Genomic DNA, 26,299 nt, shown 5'->3' on the forward strand with positions numbered 1-26,299 from the left:
TTGCATAGGAACATCTTCGTACCATTTTGAGAGATGATTTCCTATGAGTAATTTTTGTTTGAAACCATGGCTTTCGGATAAGGTTCCCACGAAATCTATAAGCACTTGCCACAATAGATTGCTCGGTTTCCACAAATTTTGTGAGCCCTTTAAAAACACTCATTATCCGATCGTATATATCACATTTCACTGCAATCCAATAAAACCGTTCTTGAACTTTTTCAAGAGTGTTTTGCTCACCTTGGTGCCCTTGGATTCATAAAAGGCAGGTAGAATGACATCCGTGTTTGATCGTTGTACAAATATTTGCTGGATTGTTTATTTATCTTCGAGCAATTTATGTCGTCTAAGCAGCCCTTAGGCGTCGTACAGAATCTCTCCAGAGTTTCCCTTTGTTTTTAAAGCCCCACTCAGTTTCTCTTTTCAGGCCGCTTCTTTCGTTCCGCCCACAAAGCCAATTCTTTTTTTCTCTTCCGAGTTCTGCTGAAACTTTTGAAGCTCTTCTCTCTTGTGTCCGAAAACATCGGATCAGCTGTTTTGTGTGCGTTGTTCGACTACTACCTGAATTTTTTCTTCAACGTGAGTTAGATCCTCAACCGCTGGCACTTTGGATAGACAATCCGCATGAGAAATTTTTTCCTTGCCTGATGATAAAATTTCAAGATGAAATTCTCCCAGTTTCTTAATCAATCGAATCAGAATTATTTTGGGTTCCTTGAAACTGTACAGCCACGCAAGAGCACGATTATCTGTTATAGTGTTAAGTTTTCTTCCTATCAAGCAATTCCGAAATCAGTGTGTGAATTAAACAGTATCATAAAACTCTCTCTTTGTCGCTGAGTAGTTTTTTCACCCTTATTCAGAGCTTAGCTCGCATAGGCGATTACTCTGTCCCCCCAGTTCTGTTTCAGGACAATGATTGCTCCTATTCTAGTTACGGAAGTATCTGTTGTCAAAGTGTAAGTGACGGCCTCTTTTGGAAAACGCAAGGCGGTTGCTTCCTGTAGTTTTAATTTAAGTTGGACTACAGTTTCCCCGCCATTCCTAGTCCTAATAAACTTTTCAGATTTGTTCAACTGAAGGTACAGTGTCTCCACAATTTTTCCGAAATTTGCTATGAGTCGCTGATAAAACCAGCATAGCCCAAGGACTGCACGGAGTTTTTTAAGATTAATTGGAGGTTTCAGTTTTGCTTCCGCGGCTACCTATTTCCGATCAATTTTCACATCACCTTTGATACAATGTGGCCTAAAACGCGGCATTTTGAGCCTTTGATTTTCAGACCAGCTTTTCTTTCTATAACAAAGCGCAAGTTTAAGTTTTGATAAATGTTGTTCGACAGACATTCAAAAATTGAGTATGTCGTCAAGATGTAGGATGTATTTTGTTAATAGGATGTATGTCAAAGCCACATCCTATTAAAGTCACGCCAGGATTAGTTCTATCAAAATTTAGAATGATCCTGGCGCTGAAGTATTAGCCAAGTATAACCTCTTCCATTTGGATAAACTCATAGGAGTGATGAACGCTGTCAAATTTTGTGATATCTCTTTCAAGGCCAATTTCAAATTGGTTGACATAAGTCGACATTTGCAAAAGAAACATTTCCCTTCAGCGGGTCAATTACATCATTCAATCTTGGCGACGGCCAGTTTGTTTTTGCCGTTGGCGTACTTAAACCCTTGTAGTCCAATACTAGTCGAAATGTTTTGTCCTTCTTTTGACTAAATTGGACGGTGGAGCTCAGTAGGACGAGTTGCTTCAACCAAGTTGCTTTTTCAGGTCTTCCATAATTTTTTTTGGATTTCTTTTCTTTGGCATTAATTTGTCACAGAACACCAAGTCGTTTGAGTACGTTGCAAATGACTGATGATGCCTCATAAACAATTGGTCTGACTAAATATTACTCACCTTTGTCTACACCAATGTTACATGAGTCCCACTCCGGAAAGCTTTCCGATATTTTGGCTTGTCTTTACTTGTGAAAAATTTTTCTACCTGTATGCTGTCATCATTGCTGAAGAAATGTTCTATTTTTGGTAGTTATTTTGAACTTAATTTCAATATTTAAAAATTAACAACTCTCAATTGGATACTTGAGCCGTTTAAGGAAATCAAACTGCCAGTCCCTAATTTACTAGTGAGATTTTCAAACTATCTTAGCCCCTCAGCTAGGCCTTGACTTTTTTGTCGCCTCTGAGTTCTCGTTTTTCACAATTATATCTATCAAGGCTTCGTGTTTTGCCGGTATAATGAGTGTAATCAATAACAAAGATTTAGAACTAAATTTGTCTGCCCTTTAGTTTTAAGCAGATTACTTAATTTTGTCTTGACCGCAAAAAAAAACGTTTTCGTTCATATTCAGTGTGCACTTTTGATCACCAATCACCAACGATGCCCCTGTCTTTGTATTATCCTTAGATAAAAACATTTTTTGTGGCCAAATTCTGTTGTAGTTAATCTGATTTCTGAAAATCCGCATTCTTTTGAAAAATTCGTGTCAACTAGTTGAGTTCAAAAATCAAAAAAGAAATTCAGCTCGAAGAGTTTTTATTACAATTTAAATTCAACAAAAGTGAGAAGTAGGAAAGGGAACCACCGAATTGAGTCTCACAGCTATTATGAACTGTGATGTTCAAATTTTATCCGTTTGGCCCCCAGTGTTATCTTTATTTGCTTTTACCAAGATAACTTGGTCCCAGTGACCTTGCTCTGTTTTTTTCCCAAACACAGTATTTGGTCCCAACGAAAACGTTGTACAACATAATTATTCTCTGACATGATTTCAGTTCTGATGTTTGAACCATAAATTTTTATGAGTGCTTAAAAGTACGGTCACATAAATATTGAGCCTTAGCTTCCGCCTAAAATAATTCGTCAATTTGTTCAGAAGAATTTTGAGGCTCGCTACTGATCTCATTGACACAATTGTTTTTTTTGCGGAAAGTGTCAAAAAGCTCTTTTCCGACCACTTCAATAGCTTATCCAGATCGTTTTTCAATATTTGGGTCTTCTGATTTATTGATCTGTGAAAAAACTTCGGCGAATAGGTACAGCATCGTCGGCGAATAGGTGAAGCACTGAGGAGAATGTTCGCGACATTGAGTTGATGCAGACGATGAACAAAACAGGCCCTAGCACCAAAACTTGCGGAAATCCGCTTACTACATTTGTGTTGTTCGAACAAGATTCACAAGACTCAATAATGTTAAGTCGTTGTTGTCTATCCAGTAATCCAGTAGGAAACTTAAAATTCCTTTCAACGTGTTGCCAGCAACTCCTATCTAGTTAAGTAGCTGTAAAAGTCTTTGGTGAGACACTGTATTGAATAATTTTCTGAACTCGAAAAAAATTGACTGACCTGCCTTCCTCAGCTGCGAGTATCATCTCGTCAATAATTTTATGAATATAAACAGCAGTATATCTTCTGGGCAAACAACGAAATTGCCTGTGGTTGATTTTATTATTACTGTTTATGTGTTTTATTAAGTGGCATCGCACAAATTTCGCCAATAATTTGGAACAATTTGATTTTAAGCTGACTGCTCGGTAGTTGTTGACATCTATTTTGGTCCCATCTTTATGTATTACTAAAATGTTGGCTTTTTTAAAATCTGATAGTAGGCCAAGAGTTTTTCATGCTTCTTCAAAATTTTCCCTCAGAAATTAATTTTTTTCGAAACTACATTTCTTATGGAAAATTGCTGGTTTTCCTTGTACTCAAGTAGCCTTCGAGGCTTCCAATTCTGAAAATGCTTCGCACACCTCTTGTCTTCTCTGCTCGATCTGAGAGAGAGGTTATCTGAGAGGTAGGTAGTTATTTACCTTTCCATAGAATATGTCCCTAGAGGCTCATTCGTGAATCCTGAAGCAAGAAACAATCTAGCACATCTTTGACTCAATGTTTTTCAAATTCTTAAAGTCTCTTTCTAGTCTATTCTCGCACTGCATTCCTGTACATTCTGTACTCCTTGTATCCGTTTTAAGTTTTATCTTTGCAGTATAGTTTCCAGGCAGTATTTTTTTCTGGTTGCATTTACAGTCTCAGTTTTCAACGCACTTCTGGTTTTTCCAGTTTGTTTCGATGCTTTAACATTTGCCATAAAGACTTCCTGTTTCAAGCACTGGCAGAAGTTTCTAAAGTCATAAATTTTAAAACTTGGGCTGTATTTTTTCGGTAAATATTCAGTTTCGATTGGGAGCTCAGTTTTTGAAATCCAGGGTCACTTTTGCCCACAGGCTCTCCTATTTCAATTTCTATTGGTTCAATTGAGCAATCAGTGAAAAGATTTAGCAATGAACTTCCCCGGTGTCTATTTGTTTTGATTCCCAGACGCATTTTTATAGAAAAGTTTCATTGACACCTTCCAAAAAAAATAATTTTCAAATTTTTGCCTGAAAGCGTTGTTTTGGGCAATTAAAAACAATGTTGAACGTGATGGAGGTTCCAATAGATTTTTAGTTATTATTGAGTGCTCGATCGGTTTCCTCGTTTGATTTGGTGCTCTGTACTCCGAAGTGAGATGTACAATTTTTCCAGTAAGTCTTATTTCAAGGTGCTGCATATCATCAAATATATTGTGATTGTGATGGTTTACATATTAAAGGGTATCACAAACGTAAATCATCAGTCCACGTCCGGTGGAATTCGGACTAATTTATTTCGCTATCAAGCTTCATTCTTCCAGTTGGTGCCACATTAGATTCGATTCGCAGATAGAGTTTTATGTTTTGCTTGAGTAACTGCAAAATTGTCAAGTTAGCCCCCCGCTGTTGCATAATTCTGTTATCTGTTATCATCTCATCAAACTTCTTGAGGACAAATGTCTCTGCATTTGTAAACCAGAATAGAAACTTCTTCATTAGGAGCTCTTTTGCTTCTTATCACTTTCATTTGTTTTCTCTTACTATGTGTATGTAGTGTCCGTTGCCTTTGTTCGCTTTTGAGACCAATGTTTTCGCAACTTCACGATATTTAAGACATCTGTCTGGAGAAAACCGCAATTTTTGCAGATTTTTGTCTGCATGTTTTGTTTTATTTACGTTTCTGAACACTGACGCAACATCTGTGTCCGACAGAAACGAAAAAAGCATTGGTCGGTCGTTCTCGGGTTGTTCATTACCACTGCTTCTGTATTATTTTTTTGTAATGTTTGTATGGTCACACTCACACTCCATAGCATTCAAGAATTATTGCACAATTTCTTTGTCTCCCTCCTCGGCTTCAGCTAATTCTTCATTATTCTTTTTCTCCTCATCGGCCCGGATCCTCTTAGCTCTTCTTCCTCATATTTTTGCTCTCATGTTGCCTTAAAATTTTTTTCCTTTGGCAATCAATTTTTTTTGGGTTCGTTTTCCAGACTCCCATTTCCTTCGCATAATTTTCATTATAATTGTCTATTTGAGCTTTTGCTTTTCCTCCACCAATAAAGCAATAGAAATTGTCCATGAGATTTTTCACGAAAAATATTGTTTTATCTAGGTCACATCGTATCTCTGCTATCCCGTTTTAGTCATGGATCATCAGTGACACTTCTCAGCAATTGGAACACAAATTTCACAACACCACAAAACTTAAGGCCTCGTCATGTCATAAACTGCTGCCGACATGAGGCACTTGCAACAAAGTATTTATTGCATCTGCCACATTCCGTTACCTTGCCATAAAGTTTTTTACTTTTCTCACAGTACTATTGTCACTCTCCAGTGCCCCGCTTGTTGAATTTAGTGCTTTTCCACAGCTTTAGTGCATCTTGACGGAAATGTAAAAAAAACGAACAACGTAGGCCGCAACAGAAAAACCAAATTTCCGGTTGAGCTGTTCAGGATTACATTTCAAAACACTTGAAGATCATGGTCACTAGATGATTAACAAGAAGTTGTATCAGTTTTATTTTTTTTTGGTTCTTGTTCTACTGCGGTCTTTTCGGGTGTTTGGCTTCCTCGTTTCCTTTCTTTGATGGGTTTTCGTGGCCTTCGGTTTTTCTGACCGCCTTCTTTGTGGCAAGGTTTCAGATTACTCTTTTCTCTATGTACACTTCAGAAGACCAGCAGTTGGAGGGCGTTTGATGGGTGGGTTTTCAACAAATCTGCACTGTTCTTCAGCGTTTCTTGTTGAGAACAGTTCTGATTCAACATCTACTACTGTTTTTGGAAGTCCTAGCAGCTCATCCTAGCTGCTCCTCCTGCTTTTTGAGTAACACAATCGAGATACTACTGGATGAGTTTTCACGAAGCCAACCAATGAGCTTAAGAACAGGATAGTCTGTGTCGTTGATTTTCTTTCTTCATTTATCGATATGCTGATGACGTTGTGGTGGATAATTACTTCCCCTGCTCCGCTCAGTTCTCCCCAGAGAACAATTGTTGGAGATTCTTGAATGGATTTTTGATTGCAGGACTGAGACTCAATCCGCTCTATCCACCTCTATATAAGTTCCTCTAGAGCTGTTTTCTGAATTTCTCTTGATCACCTTCTTCTTGGCCGGAGCCTTTGGTATTTAGTCATCAGACATTTATATGAATGAGTTCCAGGCCTCGAAGACCAAAACATTGGTGCCAAGACAATCTGGGGTCTAGATTTTTGAGGAGTAGTGTCTCGTGATTCTCAAGTCTCCTTAAAACCATCTTTCAGGACATATCAGAACATGTGTTGTATGAACCAAACATGCCGTGTAGCCACTCTATTTATTAGCTTTGAGATCACAGTTGCAACAGTACTCTGTGATTAAATTTCTGTGACTTTTCGCATACGTCTGGTTCGCCCCAAACTTACACAGTGTGTGCTACTGAGAAACTTTCATTACAGATAATAATTGTGCTCAGGGATCACACACAGTTTTCTTCAAGTAATCATCAACTTTAGGTTAACACAGTGTAGCATTAATCCCAAACTTCCTCGCATCTCCATCGCGCTAACCCTGCTTGAGTTGCCCACTACCATGGGTTTCAGGCCAATTAGAGTTTGCAAGAGACTTTAGTTGGAGTATAGCCAAATCAGTACTGACCAACTAAATTTCATCTACTGATCTCGATTTCACATCCGTCACTTTTCCATTTTCAAGCCAGTAAAGCTATCTTTCGTTCATTGGAGACATTTTCAACAGGCGGAAAACCGGTAACGTGACTTCAAAAAACACTTTTTTTCAGTAGGGCCTTACGGACAACCACCATTTCTCCCTCCTTTCAAGGGCGCTTTTCAAAACTCCGTCTCAACTCCTTCATCTCAGATTTTTGCCAGCTTTCATGGGTATCGGAATGTTAGGAGTTCCAAGCAAAATTTGTTCTGAGTCCATGAGTCCAGGGTAAGTTGCTCAGGGGACACTCTTCAGACTAAACTAACTACCGACAACTGTACTGGTGGCAGTTAATCAGAACACCGCGTGGAGGTTGCGGATCAGGTCTACGCCGTGGTTTACTTAACCTGCTATAAACATGTTTGTCTCAGCAATGTGCTTCCGTGTCCACAATTTCCAGAACGGGTGGCGTTGGGCTTTCAATATTTCTGAACTGTTTTTTTCCTGCCGTTTCTAGTTGAGAACAGCCTCGACTTAACGTCAACTAGTGCTATTGGAAGTCTGGTTAACTTCTCATCCCACTTCTCTCATCCCCTCAACCACTCATCCCACTGAAAAAAAAACAATTTTCTGGATGAAATTTCACCAAGCCAAACCAAGGAGCGTAACAATAGGACATGTTGTGTTGTTCTCGCTTTTGTGAGCAGATGTCAAATTGCTGATGACCCCGCAGTAGATATATACTTCTGCTGCTCCGATTTTGGTTTCAATATTAATACTAAACCCGCCTATTCCACCTCTATATTTGTTCCTTTAGAACTGTTTTCTGAATTTTCCTCTTGTTAGCTTAAAGACACGAGTTAAACAACTGGCTCCGTTAAGTGTCACCACAAGTTGAATAGAATAAACCGCTTCACACAAAAATGATAGAGGTTGGGGGCTTAAAAGATGATTTGTTCCTGTACTCTAGCGCATTTAATTTCGAATCACACAATTCGAAAAGGATTTGGCTGTTTAATAAGTATATCATAACAATTACTGTTCACTTCAGTCAAAAATTTTTGTTTTTATCGCTGACTCTTGCTGCCATACTCGGTATACAGAAGGCAGCCATCTAGCTTTCAATTATTTCTTTTTCATAACACATCCTTACACAGTACTCGAGATCTCTTAGAGTTAGGTTCTTTGAGCACTTTAATTTCTTGGAGGTAAGTTCGGGTGCGAAGACTATATTTTATGGAAAAACAAATGTTCTTTAGCTTCCAAAATAAATATTCAGTACGTGAAAAAAATTGAAGAGGCTTTTGGTTGCTGGATTGGACTCAATCTGCTTATTCCACATCTATGAATGTTCATCGCGAGATGTTTTCTTATTTTCTTTCTGTTAATGAGATTATGGGATAAAGCAATAGCACCATTGAATGGTACCGTAAGATGGATAGAATAGAATAGCTTCCGCCTCAATTGCTAGAAGCTGTGGGAGTTTAAATAGAATTTGATTCAGTCCTCCGGCACGTTCAATGTGAAAACACAAGTTAAAAAAGGGAAATTGCTGTTTTATAGGTTTGTCCTAACTATTAACTGGGCCGAGTTTGTCAAATTTATGGAAGATCAGCAGTAACTAACGTTAACAAGTCGGAAATTCCAACGCAATTTTGTTACAAAATTTTGGGTAGCATGCGTTGAATTTAGCGTAGATCTTACATGTTTTGCGGTGAATTTAGCGTAGATCTTACAAGTTTTGCGTTGAATTTAGCGCAGATCTTACATATTTTGTTTTAATTTAGCGGTGATCTTACATATTTTGCGTTGAATTTAGCGTAGATTTCACAAAAACATTCATTGCCGAAAACTCTGGGTGTGGGAGTCGAAGCACTGACCTCATGCTTACTTGTCGCCTCTTTTACCACTATGCCACAGATCGTTACTTTTCTTAGGATCCGCACTCTTTTCAAATCGGACTGTAACATCACTTTTCACATAATTTTGGCGTTTCTATGCGTAGATCTTACATATTTTTGCCTGACTTCAGCTTAGAACTGATTCGATATTTTTTCAAGTTTTGCTCTAATTTTCTGTCTTTTCAACACTGTCCAGTTTTTATTGTACGCAACCGGTTTCTGATTTTTTGAAAAAAAATCTCAAAAAAATCCCCCCAACCCCAAGTACCCCCCTCACCACACGTACCCCCAAACGCGTACCCTAACCTAACCCCTCAATATACCCCGCCCAATTCACACCCCCCCTCACGTGCCCCCGCGTACTCCATCCCCCCTCACCACACGTACACCCCCACACAGCCCCCCCCCCCCCCCGCCTCGTACCCCCCCCCCACCACCTGACCCCCCTCGTACCCCCTCCCACACGTACTCCTCTAGACTGCGCACTCCCCCTCATGACGTAGCCCCACTTCTCCCCCTCCCTCCACGTACGCCACCCCCACCACACAAAAATCGAAAAGAAAAATTTTGTAGTGTCAACGGTATATTCAATGCAAAATATGTAAGATCTACGCTAAATTCAACGCAAAATAAGTGAGATCAACGCTAAATTCAACGCTAAAGATGTAAGCTCTACGCTAAACTGAACGCAAATATTTAAGATTGGCCTTGAATGCGTTGACAAAATGTGAGATCTACGTTTAACTCAACAAAAATATTTAAGATCTGCGCTAAATTCAACGCAAAATATTTAAGATCTACGCTAAATTCAACGCAAAATATGTAAGATTGGCGTTGACTGCGTTGAATTTTTGTAAGATCTATGCTAAATTCAATGCAAAATATGTAAGATCTACGTTAAATTCAACGCAAAATATATAAGATTTACGCTAAATTCAACGCGAAATATGTAGGACTGGCAATGAATGCGTTCAATTTATGTCAGGTCTACGCTAAATTCAATGCAAAATATGTAAGATCTAAGCTAAATTCAACGCAAAATATGTAAGATTGGCGTTGACTGCGTTGAATTTTTGTAAGATCTATGCTAAATTCAATGCAAAATATGTAAGATCTACGTTAAATTCAACGCAAAATATATAAGATTTACGCTAAATTCAACGCGAAATATGTAGGACTGGCAATGAATGCGTTCAATTTATGTCAGGTCTACGCTAAATTCAATGCAAAATATGTAAGATCTAAGCTAAATTCAACGCTAAATATGTAAGATCTACGCTAAATTCAACGGAAAACATGTGAGATTGGCGTTGATTGCGTTGAAAATATGTGAGATCTACGCTTAATTCAATGCAAAATATACAAGATTTAGGCTAAATTCAACCCAAAATATGTGGAATTGGCGTTGAATGCGTTCAAACTATGTAGGATCTACGCTAAATTCAACTCAAAAAAATATAAAATCTACGCTAAATTCAACATAAAAAATGTAAGATCTACGCTAAATTCAACGCTAAATAGAAAAGCTCTACTTTGAATTCAAGGCAATATATGTAAGATCTACGCTAAATTCAACGCAAAACATGTAGGATTGGCGTTGAATGCGTTCAATTTATGTAAGATCTACGCTAAACTCAGTGAAAAATATGTGAGATCCACGCTAAATTCAACGCAAAATATATAAGATCTACGCTAAATTCAACGCAAAATATACAAGATTTACACCAAATTCAACGCAAAATATATAAGATTTACGCTAAATTCAACGCAAAATATCTAGATTTGGCGTTGAATGCGTTCAACTATTGTAAGATCTACGCTAAATTCAATGAAAAATATGTAGGACTGGCATTGAATGCGTTCAATTTATGTCAGGTCTACGCTAAATTCAATGAAAAATATGTAAGATCTAAGCTAAATTCCACGCAAAATATATAAGATCTACGCTGAATTCAACGCTAAATATGTAAGATATACTCTAAATTCAACGCAAAACATGTGAGATTGGCGTTGATTGCAGTGAAAATATGTGAGATCTACGCTTAATTCAACGCACAATACACAAGATTTAGTCTAAATTCAACGCAAAATATGTGGAATTGGCGTTGAATGCGTTCAAATTTTGTAGGATCTACGCTAAATTCAATGAGAAATATATACGGTCTATGCTAAATTCAACGCACAATGTGTAAGATCTACGTTGAATTCAACGCTAAATATGTAAACTCTACTTCGAATTCAACGCAAAATATGTAAGATCTACGGTAAATTGAACTCGAAATGTGTAAGATCTACGCTAAATTGAACTCGAAATATGTGAGATTGGCGTTGATTGCGTTGAAAATATGTGAGATCTACGCTTAATTCAACGAAAATATCTAAGATCTACGGTAAATTGAACGCAAAATATTTAAGATCTACGATAAATTGAACTCAAAATATGTAAGATTGGCGTTGAATGCGTTGAATTTATGTGAGATCTACGCTAAATTCAACGCAAAATATGTAAGTTCTACGCTAAATTCAACGCAAAATATTTAAGATCTACGCTAAATTGAATTCGAAATATTTAAGATGTACGCTAAATTGAACTCAAAATATGTGAGATTGGCGTTGATTGCGTTGAAAATATGTGAGATCTACGCTAAATTCAACGCAAAATATGTAAGTTCTACGCTAAATTCAACGCAAAATATGTAAGATTTACGCTAAATTGAACGCAAAATATTTAAGATCTACGTTAAATTGAACTCAAAATATGTGAGATTGGCGTTGATTGCGTCGAAAATATGTGAGATCTACGCTTAATTCAACGAAAATATATAAGATCTACGGTAAATTGAACGCAAAATATTTAAGATCTACGCTAAATTGAACTCAAAATATGTAAGATTGGCGTTGAATGCGTTGAATTTATATGAGATCTACGCTAAATTCAACGCAAAATATGTAAGATTTACGCTAAGTTCAACGCAAAATATGTAAGATTAGCGTTCAATGCGTTGAATTTATTTAAGATCAACGCTTGAGCGTATATCTCACATGAATTCAACAGTTTCAACGCCAATGTTACTTAATTTTGCGTTTTTTAGCGTTGAAACCCCAGCCCGGTTAGGTTGTTAGTCTCAGATCAATTTGTTTATCACAAGTTTTGATCCCGTCAGAAGGAAAATTCTGTTGTTCTCGCTGACTGTTGCTGCCAATCTGCGTAGACAGATGGCAACCTTCTAGATTTCAATTATTTCTTTTTCATGTTTCGTCCATGCACAGTTCTCCTTTTCCCTTACGGTTGGTTCTCTATAAGCACTTCATCACTTTAGTTCTCTCAAGGAAAGTTTGTGCCTGATGAATATATTCTATAGAAAAACAAAGGTTCTTTAGCGTCCAAAATAAATCAGTACTTGAAATAAAAGAAAAAACGATTAGGTTATGAGAGGCCGATGGTAAGCTGAATTATAACCATCAAGGAATTATTGATGTCTCTTCGTTTTTTTCCTAAAAACGGTAGTTGTATCGTTGTTTTTTGCCCATTATCTGTTATTGGTTTGAAAAATTCAATTAAACAGTTCGTTTGTGTCTACCGAATGCGTCTCTCTTGGTAAAATGCGTATCAAAGAACTGATAGCTAGTTCACTGCTTCCCAGGCTGAGGTCGCAGACCGAAACCAGATATGTCCAGACCGAAATGAACGCACGAAGGGGGTGTCGTGCGTTCAAAATTAAACGGTCTGGAAACACGTATGAACGCACGATGGTTTGGACATGAACGCACTATGGTTTGGACATGAACGCACTATGGTTTTGACATGAACGCACGATGGTTTGGACATGAACGCACTATGGTTTGGACATGAACGCACTATGGTTTGGACATGAACGCACTATGGTTTGGACATGAACGCACTATGGTTTGGACATGAACGCACTATGGTTTGGACATGAACGCACTATGGTTTGGACATGAACGCACTATGGTTTGGACATGAACGCACGATGGTTTGGACATGAACGCACTATGGTTTGGACATGAACGCACGATGGTTTGGACATGAACGCACTATGGTTTGGACATGAACGCACTATGGTTTGGACATGAACGCACTGTGGTTTGGACATGAACGCACTATGGTTTGGACATGAACGCACTATGGTTTGGACATGAACGCACTATGGTTTGGACATGAACGCACGATGGTCTGGTGACCGCACCAATTGACAAATCCCAAGATCATTTATTCCTTAAAGTATCCATTCTAGGTCGTTTTTTTTGACGTTTTCCGTCATTTTTGAGAATCTTTTCTCTTTTAAAAGTCTCGTAAAAGAGAAATATAAAATAAAAATTAAAATTCGAAAATTAAAATTATTGTGCATTAAAATTAAAAATAAAAGTAAAACATCACAAAATAAAACTAGTTTGTAATAGGCGAGCCTGTCATACAATTTTAAGCGAGGAATACTACACTGCCTCCGTCGTATAAATTTAAAGGTTTTCCCTTCACTCACGTATTTTTTGGTTCGTTTACTTATGGCTCCTGTTTGAGTTAATTGCCCTCTAATTTTTTTTCCATTTGATTTCAAACTTTTTCCACAGGTAAGAGCTCTTACATGTCACATAATTGATCTCTTCAAACAAATATTCATGATCATCTTTATTCTGATGACGTAGAAAAGATACGGTTTAGAATTGCTCATGTTTTATACCTGTTGGGTCCTCCCAGGTTGAGGTGCCAGACTGAAAGTCGATATGTCCAGACCGTCCGAGACGGAAAGTGTCTATGTCCAGACCCTACCAGACGGAAAGTGCCTATGTCCAGACTTTCGTGCGTTCAAAATTTTTCGTGCGTTCATCGTGCGTTCAAAACTCCCTATGTCCAGACTTTCGTGCGTTCAAAATCTTATATGACCAGACTTTAGTGCGTTCCAAATTAAAATTCGTGCGCTCATTTGTGCGTTCAAAAACACCTATGTCCAGACTTTCGTGCGTTCAAACGTGCTTATGTCCAGACTTTCGCGCGTTCAAAATCTTATATGACCAGAGTTTAGTGCGTTCTAAATGAAAAATCGTGCGCTCATTTGTGCGTTCATGTCCAGACTATCGTGCGTTCAAGAACACCTATGTCCAGACTTTCGTGCGTTCAAAAATGCGTATGTCCAGACTTTCTTGCGTTCATGTTCAGATAACGTTTTTATAATGTATTCGTTTCAAATATAGATACGTTAGGGTGATGGTTGTGATGAAGTGCCCAAGCAGTTCCTACATTTTGTTTAATAAAAGATGTTCGATGAAAGCATTGGCTGAAGGGGCTGCCAGCGACCTAGTTATTAAAGTATGATTTGCTTTGCAACTTCAGCAAGGGTTTATAATTCTAGGTAGGAAATTGTTTTAAACAAAGCAAAATGTTGGATGCGAGTTTTCCTGCGTTCGATGTTTTGTAACTTTTGAACTCAAGTTAGTTGAGGTTTTCTTGGTAGAAAGCTTTCACTTGAGTGAGCACTCTATTAAGAGTGTTTAGTCAAACATGGACTCATTAGTTTTTGGCATTCTTGTTTCCATTCAAAAAATTTTCGTGCGCTCCGAGTCACAATGTCCAGACTTTCGTGCGTTCAAAATTGCGTATGTCCAGACTATCGTGCGTTCACAATTGCATATGTCCAGACTATCGTGCGTTCAAAATTGCATATGTCCAGACTATCGTGCGTTCAAAATTGCATATGTCCAGACTATCGTGCGTTCATTTTCTTTTCCAGACCGTGTAATTTTGAACGCACGACGCCACCTTGTGCGTTCATTTCGGTCTGGACATATCGACTTTCGGTCTGGGACCTCAACCTGGGCTTTGAAGAAGTAAAAGAAAAAGCTCGTACAAATTGGGTAGTTGAACGGGCTCCTGCGCTTATTGTCTCCTTGTCTAATTTGATCACTATTTTGTATTTATTCCGCCATGACTTAGCCTTTTATTTTCTCATTTCTTCCTCTACCTCTCCGATATAATTAGTACCTAACTTCTGCTAGGGTGATACACTTTACCCTTTCCATCCGCAAACTTTGGTTGTTTCATCCCATTTATCAACATTTCCGCCTACGTTTTGCAGGATTTCCGAAAACTTGCAGCTCTTACAGGGAATCATTTTGTTTCCTGTATCGATTGTGATTGATCAGCCGTTGGAGTCCCACCTTTAACTGCCGAATTTCCTACTCAAACCGAGCCCAGCATTTCGCTGTTCTCATTTTGTCTACATTTATCCTATAGGATTTAGTAGTCACTCATTTCTATCAAGTCTAGAGGCCTTGGCAAGAGCGTTTTGGATCTGTTGTTGCACCTAATCAATTGCACAGGTATTCACATCTATTTAACGTGTTCTATGTAAACTGCACGTATCATGTTTTACAGTTGCAGGTAGATTTACCTAGACATTTTTTAGAGTGGAGTTAGTAGGAATTGACTCCAACATTCCGATATATTTGATGACAGACCACTAACCTGACCTCATAAAATTATCGCATATGGTGACAGCAAAAACCGTTTTCGGGTTCACATATCTATGTAGACCAGAAATGAAGGATTGGTCCGACGACGTAATCAACATCTGTTATACGAAATGGAGATTTATCTGTTGTTGCCTTTTGCAACATTAGTCGTTTTTTCCTCGAAGTGCGTTCTATGGAGCGTTGCTTTAGATAATGAAAACAACTGAACTCCCTCATAAGGTTAATGTTTTGCAGTTCAACTACAGGATTTCTACAAATGAGTAGAAAAACGATTGAAGGAATAATTCAAACAATACCGAAGACGATTTTTGATCCACAGAATAACATTCAAATTTATGATTAATTGTGAGGACTCAAGTTAGTGGCTTTTACTCGACTCTCTGTGTGTGTTCATGAAATCCGATTTTGTGTCATTTGTGATTGTATGATTAGTCAATTTTGAAACACTGTTATGTTTAATTCTCATAAAAAATTTCCAATTCCGAGAAGACATCTCTATCTGTTCGTTTTTTGTACGTCCTAAGTTTTGGGCAGCCTTGCTTTGTTAAAGGTCATCAGTGTTATTCAGTCCTCAACTGTCTCAGAGGTGGAATTAAAAACCGTCGTCGGTTCTTTGATCAGGAAAAACTATAGGCTTATCAATGACCTCAAATCTTTATACATATGTGAACCATGACTCAATTTGCAACTCAATTTGGTTTGTATTCGTGAAATTGAAAATCGTTAGTGCAAATTTGTTCGAGAATCCTGTTGAGTTTCTGGCGTCCAAGTGTCTTATCCCAACTGAGCTATTGTCAGAAAATACACGAAATGGCACCCACTTGGAACTAAATGAGTTTTCTACGAGACACACGAAAACCTGCGCAACCTTTAGTAAAAAAAACACATCCTGCTCTCATTGCATGTGTTCCCCGAGCGCTCCGCTGATTCAATGAAATTTAGTGCTAATGACTCTTTTTTTCAGTTATGTTCATTGCTCTTTACAATTTTTCTAAATTGAACTGCAAAAAATCGCTTTACTGTTAACTTTTGAACATCCCATAGAAAATCCTCACAAAAAGGGGATCTAAACCAGTGTTCTTGCATACAGGCTCAAATTTCTCGGTTCATGAGAACTTTTGGTCTGTTCTGCTATTTGTTTCCCGCGTAAACTTTTGGATATTTTCTAAAATTTGGACATTATCTGATTATGTTTTGTTTCAATCGATTAACCAAACTTCTTTTCTTCTAATTTTTCCAGCATCAATCACTTTTGTGGGTCTAACAAAAAACCCAGCTATCCTACATATAATTACCTTCTCTTCTGGATCAATTAAATAGTGCACTGAACCTTATCTGATAAAATTCCCTTGATACAATACTCTAAGCTCTTAGTCCAAAAGATTATTAGATGTTAACTGTTTTCTCTCGGTAGTTTTTCTCTTTTTGAGAACAAAAAACGTCAGAAAAATGTACCATTCTTTATGATGCTGCCCTTTTGTAGTTCACCATTTAGATATATTTATTCCTTTGTGTCATTTTTCGGCTTCCTTTAAATTATGACTTTTAAACTGCTTTGCATCCATCTAATAGACAAGTCCCTTAGGTGTTCTAAATGAAAAATTACTCTCCCGTCAACTGGGTGTCTATAAACTTGGGGACTTGATTCCCTGCCACATCTTTGCCAGCCTGATTCCCTCTTAGGATAGAAACTAGGAATCATTTGACATTCATCATTGAATTTGGTCCATTGTGTCACGTCAACCTTCAGTCCGTTGTGTCAATTAAGTCTATGTGATAGTGAAATAATTTATAAATCATAACCCTACATCTAACCCGATTGTGAAAAACTTGATTTTTAATTAAGAGCAATAGTCTTCAGCCAAGTTTAGCATTTTCTTTCTGCATTTTGTCGAATGGCCATTAAAAGAAACACAATAACATCAGATTTTTTATGGGTTGCTTTCTTGTACCAGAAAATAATTTTCAGTTAAGACGCACTTATTGTTAAGTATGTTTCTTCTTTGATGTTCTGCTAAGAATAAGTTTCGCTACAAATACTAGTCTTCTTCACTATTTTCGACATTATCTCACCTCGCAGTGTTTCAAATTATTCTGCTTCTCACTTATGTTTCCTTTTTCTTTCGCATTTTCATCACTTCTAGTAATATTCTGGCTTGTATCTTCTTTTTTAGCATCCACCGAATAACAATAAAAGTTATTGCTTCTTCCGAAGAGTTTGGTTTTTAATTGACTCTCTGCGTATTTCCATAAAATCCAATTTCGTGTCAATTTTGATTGTATATCTAGTCAAAGTTGAAATATTGCAATATTTTATTCTCACAAGAAATATTTTCTGGTAAGAAAATACCCGGAAGACATCTCTATCCGTTCATATTTTTTGAATATACTAAGTTTTGGGCAGCCTTGCTTTGTTAAAGGCCATCAGTGATATTCAGTACCTCAACTGTCTCAGAGGTTGAAAAACTGTCGTCAGTTCTTTGACTAGGAAAACTATAGGCTTATGAAAGACCTCAAAAATTCAAGGATATGTGAACCATTGACCATTTTGCAACTCAATTGCGTTTGTATTCATAAAATTGAAAATCATTAATGCAAAAATGTTCCAGAATCGTAGATGTTCAAAAAGCAGATCTAAACCTGTGTCCCTGAAACTAAGCTAAAAAAATTCTTGGTTCATTAGCACTTTTGGTCTGTTCAGTTAGTTTGGTCTCTTCTGCGCAAAATTTAAATTTCCTTTTGGATTTTTCCTAAGTTTAGACATTATGTGATTCTATTTTGCTTCAACCGAAAAACCAAACTTCTTTTCTCACTCAGTTTGCTCATCTGGCATCTATTTTTTCCAGCATCAATATTTTTTGGGGGTTTAACAAGAAAAAAATCAGCTATCGTAAATATATTTGCATTTTTCACTTATCTGATAAAAATTCCTTCATAAAAATCCCTTAGTCCAAAGTACCATTAAAAGTTAAACATTTTCTCTTGCTAACTTTTCTCTTTTAGAGAAGGAAAAACGTCAGAAAATTTATCATTATTCATCATATTGCCCTGTTGTAGCTCACCATATCGATCTATCTAGTACCTTATGTCATTTTTTGGATTCCTTTAAATTATGACTTTTATACTGTTCCGCATTGATGCAGCCTGCATCCATCTAATGGACAAGTTCTTTCGGTGTTTTAAACGAAAAATTACCCACTCCAAGCAACTGCGGGTCTAACAACTTTGGGACTTGTTTCCCTGCCACATCTAAGCCAGCCTGATTCCCTCTTAGGACAAAAACTAGGAACCATTTGACATTCACCATTGAATTTTGTCCATTGTGTCACGTCTACCTTCAGTCCGTTGTGTAAAGTGAGTCCATGTAAGTGTACAATATTTTAAAAGTCACAACCAAAAATCTATCTCACGTGAAAAACATGATTTTTGATTAAGAGCAATCGCCTTCAGCTCACCTGGATCTTCAGTTTACCTGGATTTATTAATTCTGACGCACGTGTAAAGAACACGTTCTGCTGAGAGTACTAGTCGCTTTTGCTCATTTTTTCATTATCTCACCTCGCGGTGTTTCAAACTAATCTCCTTCTCACTTCTATTTCTTATTTTTTTCGCTTTTCGTCTCTTCATGGACTATTCAGGCGAAACGAGAATTTGTAACAAACAAAACGATCAAGAAGTCTTGATTGATGCTAATAGCTGGCTATGGAAAAAATGGAAGTTACGCTGGGCCATAAATTCAAAAAAATTGGTGAAAATTGTCAACAACTTTTAGAAATATCTAACGACTTGATTGGAAATTTTTTGAGGCTTTTCAGCCTCATAAAAAACAAAAACCTTTAAATAATTAGCAAGATCGAGGTTGAAGTTTTGAGAAGTAAAGTTCTCATATATTACAGGAGAATTACGAATGAAATCAATGAGGAAAAAATCTGAGCAGCAAAATATTTATGTAAAAGCCTTGAGAGTTTTTTCTGAAACCTGAGCAGCAAAATAACCTGATAAAAAAAAACTTGAGCAGCAAAATCAAATTGTAAAAGCCTTGAGAATAGTTTTGAAACCTAGATTGGTTGGTTAATTGGATGAGTTAAATTTGCTGCCTGTGCGATCCCGGATCTTGCAAACTTTTAAGTTTCAAGTCGTTGCGCAATAACAAACGAACAAGGAGAATGGGATGCGTTGCAAATTTATGCAGTAATGTGACAAACATGAATTGTTTTCTGAGAAACGGAGGATCTTCTACAACATCAAACAAGAAAAAATACCTGTGAGGATAAAAATATACTATTTGTTACCGTTTCCTACCGGAACAAAAAAGCTGCTTCAGCGGTAGTTGGCACAATTTAACACAAAGCAGCTGGTACGGCAGAACATTCGCTCGCTAAAGCAAAACATTGGGGGTAAAAAATCGATCTACAGCAAAGGCGAAATGAGAGCATGTAACAAACAGAACAAAGACGAAATCTTGCTAGCTGCTAATCACTGGCTATGGAAAAAATAGGAAGTTGCGCTGGGGCATAAATTCAAATAAATTGGTGAAATATGTCAACAACTTTTAGACATATCTAACGATTTGATTGGAAAGTTTTCGCCACTTTTCAGCCCCATAGAAAACAAAAACCGTGAAATAATTAGCAATAATAAAGTTGAAGATTTGAAAAAGTAAAGTTCTCAAATACTACAGGAGAAATACGAATGAAATCAATGAGGAAAAAATCTGAGCAGCAAAAATTATTTGTGAAAGACTTGAGAATAGTTTCTGAAACCTGAGCAGCAAAATAACTTGAGCAGAAAACTCTTAGCAGCGAAATATGTTTGTAAAAGCCTTGAGAATTGTTTCCGAAACCTGGATTGGTAGTTTAATTGGATGAGTTAGATTTGGCTGCCTTTCTGATCCTGGATTTTTATAAAATTTTAGGTTGCAATTCGTTGCGCAATAACAAAAGAACAAGGAGAATGGGATGCGTTGCAAATTTACGCAGTAATGTGATAAATTTGAGTTGTTTTCTGAGAAATGGAGGATTTTCTGCAACATCAAACAATAAAAATTACGTGTGAGGATAAAAATATATTTTTTGTTACCATTTCTTACAGGACGAAAAAAAGGTGCTTCAGCGGTAGTTCGCACAATTTGACGCAAAGCAGCTTGTACGCAGAACATTCACTCGCTAAAGCCAAAACATTGATTTTCAAAAAAACCAACTACATTAGCAGCAAAAGTAAAATTCTCAAATATTACAAGAGAAATACGAATGAAATCAATGAGGATAAAATTAGAGCAGCAAAATAAATTTGTAAAAGCCTTGAGAATAGTTTCTTAAGCCTGAGCAGCGAAATAATCTGAGAGGATAAAAATAAACTGGGAGGATCTTACAAACTTTTAAGTTTCAGTTCGTAGCGCAATAACAAACAAACAAGGAGAATGGGATGCGTTGCAAGTTTCTGCAGTAATGCGATAAATATGAATTGTTTTCTGAGAAACGGAGGATCTTCTACAACATCAAACAACAAAATTTTCCTGTTAGGATAAAAATTTACTATTTGTTACCGTTTCCTACAGGAACAAAAAAGCTGCTTCTGCGGTAGTTGGCACAATTTAACACAAAGCAGCTAGTACGGCAGAACCATCGCTTGCTAAAGCAAAACATTGGGGGTAAAAAATCTATCTTCAGCTAAGGCGAAATGAGAGCATGTAACAAACAGAGCAAAGAAGAAATCTTGCTAGTTGCTAATCACTGGCTATGGAAAAAATAGGAAGTTGCGCTGGGCCATAAATTCAAATAAATTGGTGAAATATTTCAACAACTTTTAGACATATCTAACGATTTGATTGGAAAATTTTCGCCACTTTTCAGCCTCATAGAAAACAAAAACCGTTAAATAATTAGCAATGTTAGAGTTGAAGTTTTGAAAAAGTAAAGTTCTCAAATACTACAGGAAAAATACGAATGAAATCAATGAGTAAAAATCTGAGCAGCAAAATATTTTTGTAAAAGCCTTGATAATAGTTTCTGAAACCTGAGCAGCAAAAAAACTTGAGCAGAAAAATCTGAGCAGCGAAGTATGTTTGTAAAAGCCTTGAGAAGTGTTTCTGAAACTTAGATTGGTTGGTTAATTGGATGAGTTAGATTTGGCTGCCTGTCTGATCCTGGATTTTACAAAATTTTAGGTTTCAATTCGTTGCGCAATAACAAACGAACAAGGAGAATGGGATGCGTTGCAAGTTTAAGCAGTAAGGTGATAAATATGAATTGTTTTCTGAGAAACAGAGGATCTTCTACAACATCAAACATCAAAGGAGCAGCGAACGTAAAGTTCTCAAATACTGCGAGAGAAATACGAATTAACTCAATGAGGAAAAAATCTGAGCAGCAAAATATTTTTGTAAAAGCCTTGAGAATTTTTTCTGAAACCTGAGCAGCAAAATAACCTGAGTAAAAAAAAACTTGAGCAGCAAAATCAAATTGTAAAAGCCTTGAGAATAGTTTTGAAACCTAGATTGGTTGGTTAATTGGATGAGTTAGATTTGGCTGCCTGTGCGATCCCGGATCTTGCAAACTTTTAAGTTTCAAGTCGTTGCGCAATAACAAACGAACAAGGAGAATGGGATGCGTTGCAAATTTATGCAGTAATGTGACAAACATGAATTGTTTTCTGAGAAACGGAGGATCTTCTACAACATCAAACAAGAAAATTTTCCTGTTAGGATAAAAATTTACTATTTGTTACCGTTTCCTACAGGAACAAAAAAGCTGCTTCTGCCGTAGTTGGCACAATTTAACACAAAGCAGCTAGTACGGCAGAACATTCGCTTGCTAAAGCAAAACATTGGGGGTAAAAAATCTGTCTTCAGCAAAGGCGAAATGAGAGCATGTAACAAACAGAGCAAAGAAGAAATCTTGATAGTTGCTAATCACTGGCTATGGAAAAAATAGGAAGTTGCGCTGGGCCATAAATTCAAATAAATTGGTGAAATATGTCAACAACTTTTAGACATATCTAACGATTTGATTGGAAAGTTTTCGCCACTTTTCAGCCTCATAGAAAACAAAAACCGTTAAATAATTAGCAATATTAGAGTTGAAGTTTTGAAAAAGTAAAGTTCTCAAATACTACAGGAGAAATACGAATGAAATCAATGAGTAAAAATCTGAGCAGCAAAATATTTTTGTAAAAGCCTTGAGAATTTTTTCTGAAACCTGAGCAGCAAAATAACCTGAGTAAAAAAAACTTGAGCAGCAAAATCAAATTGTAAAAGCCTTGAGAATAGTTTTGAAACCTAGATTGGTTGGTTAATTGGATGAGTTAGATTTGGCTGCCTGTGCGATCCCGGATCTTGCAAACTCTTTGGTTTCAAGTCGTTGCGCAATAACAAAACAACAAGTAGAATTGAATGCGTTGCAAATTTATGCAGTAATGTGACAAACATGAATTGATTTCTGAGAAACGGAGGATCTTCTACAACATCAAACAAGAAAAAATACCTGTGAGGATAAAAATATATTTTTTGTTACCGTTTCTTACAGGACACAATAAAGCTGCTTCAGCTCTTTTTTAGACCTTTTTGGAGCAGTAGTTGGCTCAATTTAACACAAAGCAGCCATCCAAATATCTTTTAAATAGAAAATTTAATACTACATAATGACAAATAAAGAAGTAAGTAAACGATTGACCCCTTTACAACGACGTTCCGACCTATAAAATAAATGAAGAGGAAGCTACGAGAATTACTCCCAAACAAATTTTTGTAACAGCTTAGAGGGCCTTCTGATATTAAAAGCAGCTAGTATTGGAGAACACTCGAAAATTAAAGCAAAATGTTAGTGGTGAAAAATTTTTCAACAGTGAAGGCGAAAAGAGAAGTTGGAGCAAACAGAACAAACAAGAAGTCTTTATTGATGCTAATCGCTAGCTATGGAAAAAAATGGAAGTGCCACAAATTCAATAAAATTGGTGAAATTTGACAAAAACCTGAAAAATTATTAAAATATCTAACGAATTTTAATGAATTGATTTGAAAGTTCTTGCCTATTTTCATCCTCAAAGAAAACGAAAATCGTTAAATACTTAGCAAGATTAAAGTTTAAGTTTTGAGAAAAGTAAAGTTCTCAAATACTACAGGAAAAATACGAATGAAATCAATGAGGAAGAAATCTGGGCAGCAAAATAAATTTTTAAAGCCTTGAGAGCAGTTTCTGAAACCTAATTTGGTTGGTTAATTGGATTAATTCGATTTGGCTGCCTGTGTGATCCCGGATGTTACAAATTTATGCAGTAATGAGATAAATATGAGTTGTTTTCTGAGAAACGGAGGATCATCTGCAATCTCAAAAAAAATAATTTGCGAGGAGAAAACATCTTTTGTCATTTTTTCTTACAGGACCCAGAAAGCTGCGTCAGTACATTTTTGGACCATTTAAAGCGGTAGTTGGCTCAATTTAAAACAAAGCAGACACCCAACTATTTTGTATATAGGAAGCTTAACATTGCATATTGACTAAAAACGAAGTTGACAGTAAACGGTTTACTCCCTTAATACAACGTTTTGATCTTAAAAAAAATGAAGAGGCAACATTCAGAATTACAACCAGAAAACTTCTTGTTGCGAATTCCGAGATTGGAGCAAACAAAACAAACAAGAAGTTTCGCTAGATGCTATAATCACTGGCTGTAGAAAAAAAATGTGGAAATTGCGCTGGCCATAAATTCAATACAATTGGTGAAAATTGACACCAAGTTGAGAAAAATTTATTTCGATTTGAAATTTTTTTGCCGATTTTCAGCCTCATAAAAAGTGAAAACCATTGGATAAATAGCTTTAATGTTGCAGTTTTGAATAAAGTAAACTTCTCAAATAGTACTGGATAAATACAAATGAAATCAATGAGAAAAATCTAAGAAGTAAAAAATGTTTGTAAAACTTTGTGCAGTGAAGCAAAAAGGCCAATGCTAAAGTGAAGTTGAACCACTCAAGCATTAATAACTGTAAAAAAATGTTATAGTGTGATCGACAAGTTCAATTGCTAAGTTGTTGAGATCAAAAATGGATTGTAATACAGCGGTTGTTTTCAATAAATACTTTACCACAATTGGAATACATTTTCAGAAATATTCGAAAAGTTTATTGCAATTGAACTCCATGCATTGACATCACATATGGAATGAAAAGCAGTCAGTAAAAGTTTTCAATGCTATTGGCAGCCTGAAAAAAAAGGCTGCCAAAAATTGGCAGCCTCAAAAAATTTTTGAACACAGTAACTTTAATCATCTGAGGAAACTAAATTTTGCCATTCTAGAATGAATTGCAACGCTAAAAAGTCAGATTTTTTCTGTCTGTTAAAATTCCTGAAATTCTAAAAAACAAGCAAATAAATTCCTATGCACAAAACAAAAAAAAACACCGTTGACTTAAATACTATCGTCCAATTTCTTTGCTAACAACTGTTGGAGTGGTTTTTAAAAGTTTTGTTTTTCAAGAATCAGTGCGCAATTTCTAACTAAATACAATTTTTTAAACCCTAATCATTTTGGCTTCAAAGGCTAATGAAGTAGAATTGATATTATTTAATTAGTAACAGAGTGAAAGTGAACATTTGTATCAGAAAGAAACAGACCACAATGTACATTAATTGATCTAATCAAAGGCTTTGACGCTGTACATTGCAATATTTTGTTTGCTAAGTGTGATATTTACTGCTCGAGCATTTAGTTGGGAACTTTTTAGCTCTTTGTTGGAATCGGAAAGCAAATGGCTGTATTGAATGGTCAAAAACCTTCAATAGAATTAGAAGCACGGGGGTTTGACAGGGTAGTGTAATGGTTCTTCTCTTATTTCTCATCTGTTTTATCGACATAGGAGTAGATAAGATAGGCTCAAATTCAATTCTCGTCAATGACGATGGGAATTTAAACAAACGTAATGAAGATGGTAATCTGTAAAGTAAATGTTGGTTCAAAAATAACAAACTAACACTAAATAGCCGTAAAACTGTTATAAATAATTTTTCAAACCATAAAATTGCAAATGACAGAAGTTCGCTGTCTGATACAATTGAGAAAAGTTGCAGACATCTCGAAATTTGATAATGAAATGAATTTTGAAGAAGTATATGCTTGACCTTTCCATCAGCAGCCAGTTATACCTGGTTTATAAAACATACACTTAACCATTTTATCAATATCGTGTAATAATTGGTTGCTCAGCAAACGAATCAGTTCTAATCAAAATTAAAAAGCAATAAATAAATTAATTGGGAGTTCTCTCAAGCTCAGAAAATATAAACGCCTTGCTTACATTTAGAAAAATATCAAAATATGCTATTTCAAGGAAATAGATACTTAGCAAGTGTTTGAGTCCTTGACAAAAAAATATGGGACTAAAATCGAAATGCCCTGATGTTAAAAACTTCATAACAGAAGAAGAAGAATGAGAATCAAAGTTGCTAGACATTACCAGTAGACTATAAATCTCTGAGAAACAGAGAAACAATAACATCAAATAATAAAAAACAAAAGCAGAACCGGGAACAATCCCTTTTCAAAAAAATGTCTTCAGTTGGACTTAAACATATTGGTCATAAGCGTTCATAAAGTCCAGAAAAGAGGGGCTGGATAAATTTTTGCAATATTTTCGGGCTTTGCATATATGTGATAATGAACATCTCCTAAGTTTATTCTGGTAGCAGTTTTTTATCTTAGAAAATTCCAGGGCTTTGTTTTATGTTGATTGGGCCAAAATTAATGGGTTATAATTTTCAATTTTGCATAATTATTAATGGAAAGAGTTTGATCAATTGTTTGCTCAGAAGACACCACTCTAAGGACTAAATGTCTCCATGGTGCACTCTCAAAAGTTTGCAAATTTTGTTGTTTTTTCAGCCATTTGAAAAATTCGTT

Source organism: Convolutriloba macropyga, chromosome 3 (genome assembly GCF_964194025.1).
Source record: "Convolutriloba macropyga chromosome 3, txConMacr16.3, whole genome shotgun sequence".
Lineage (NCBI taxonomy): Eukaryota > Metazoa > Xenacoelomorpha > Acoela > Convolutidae > Convolutriloba > Convolutriloba macropyga.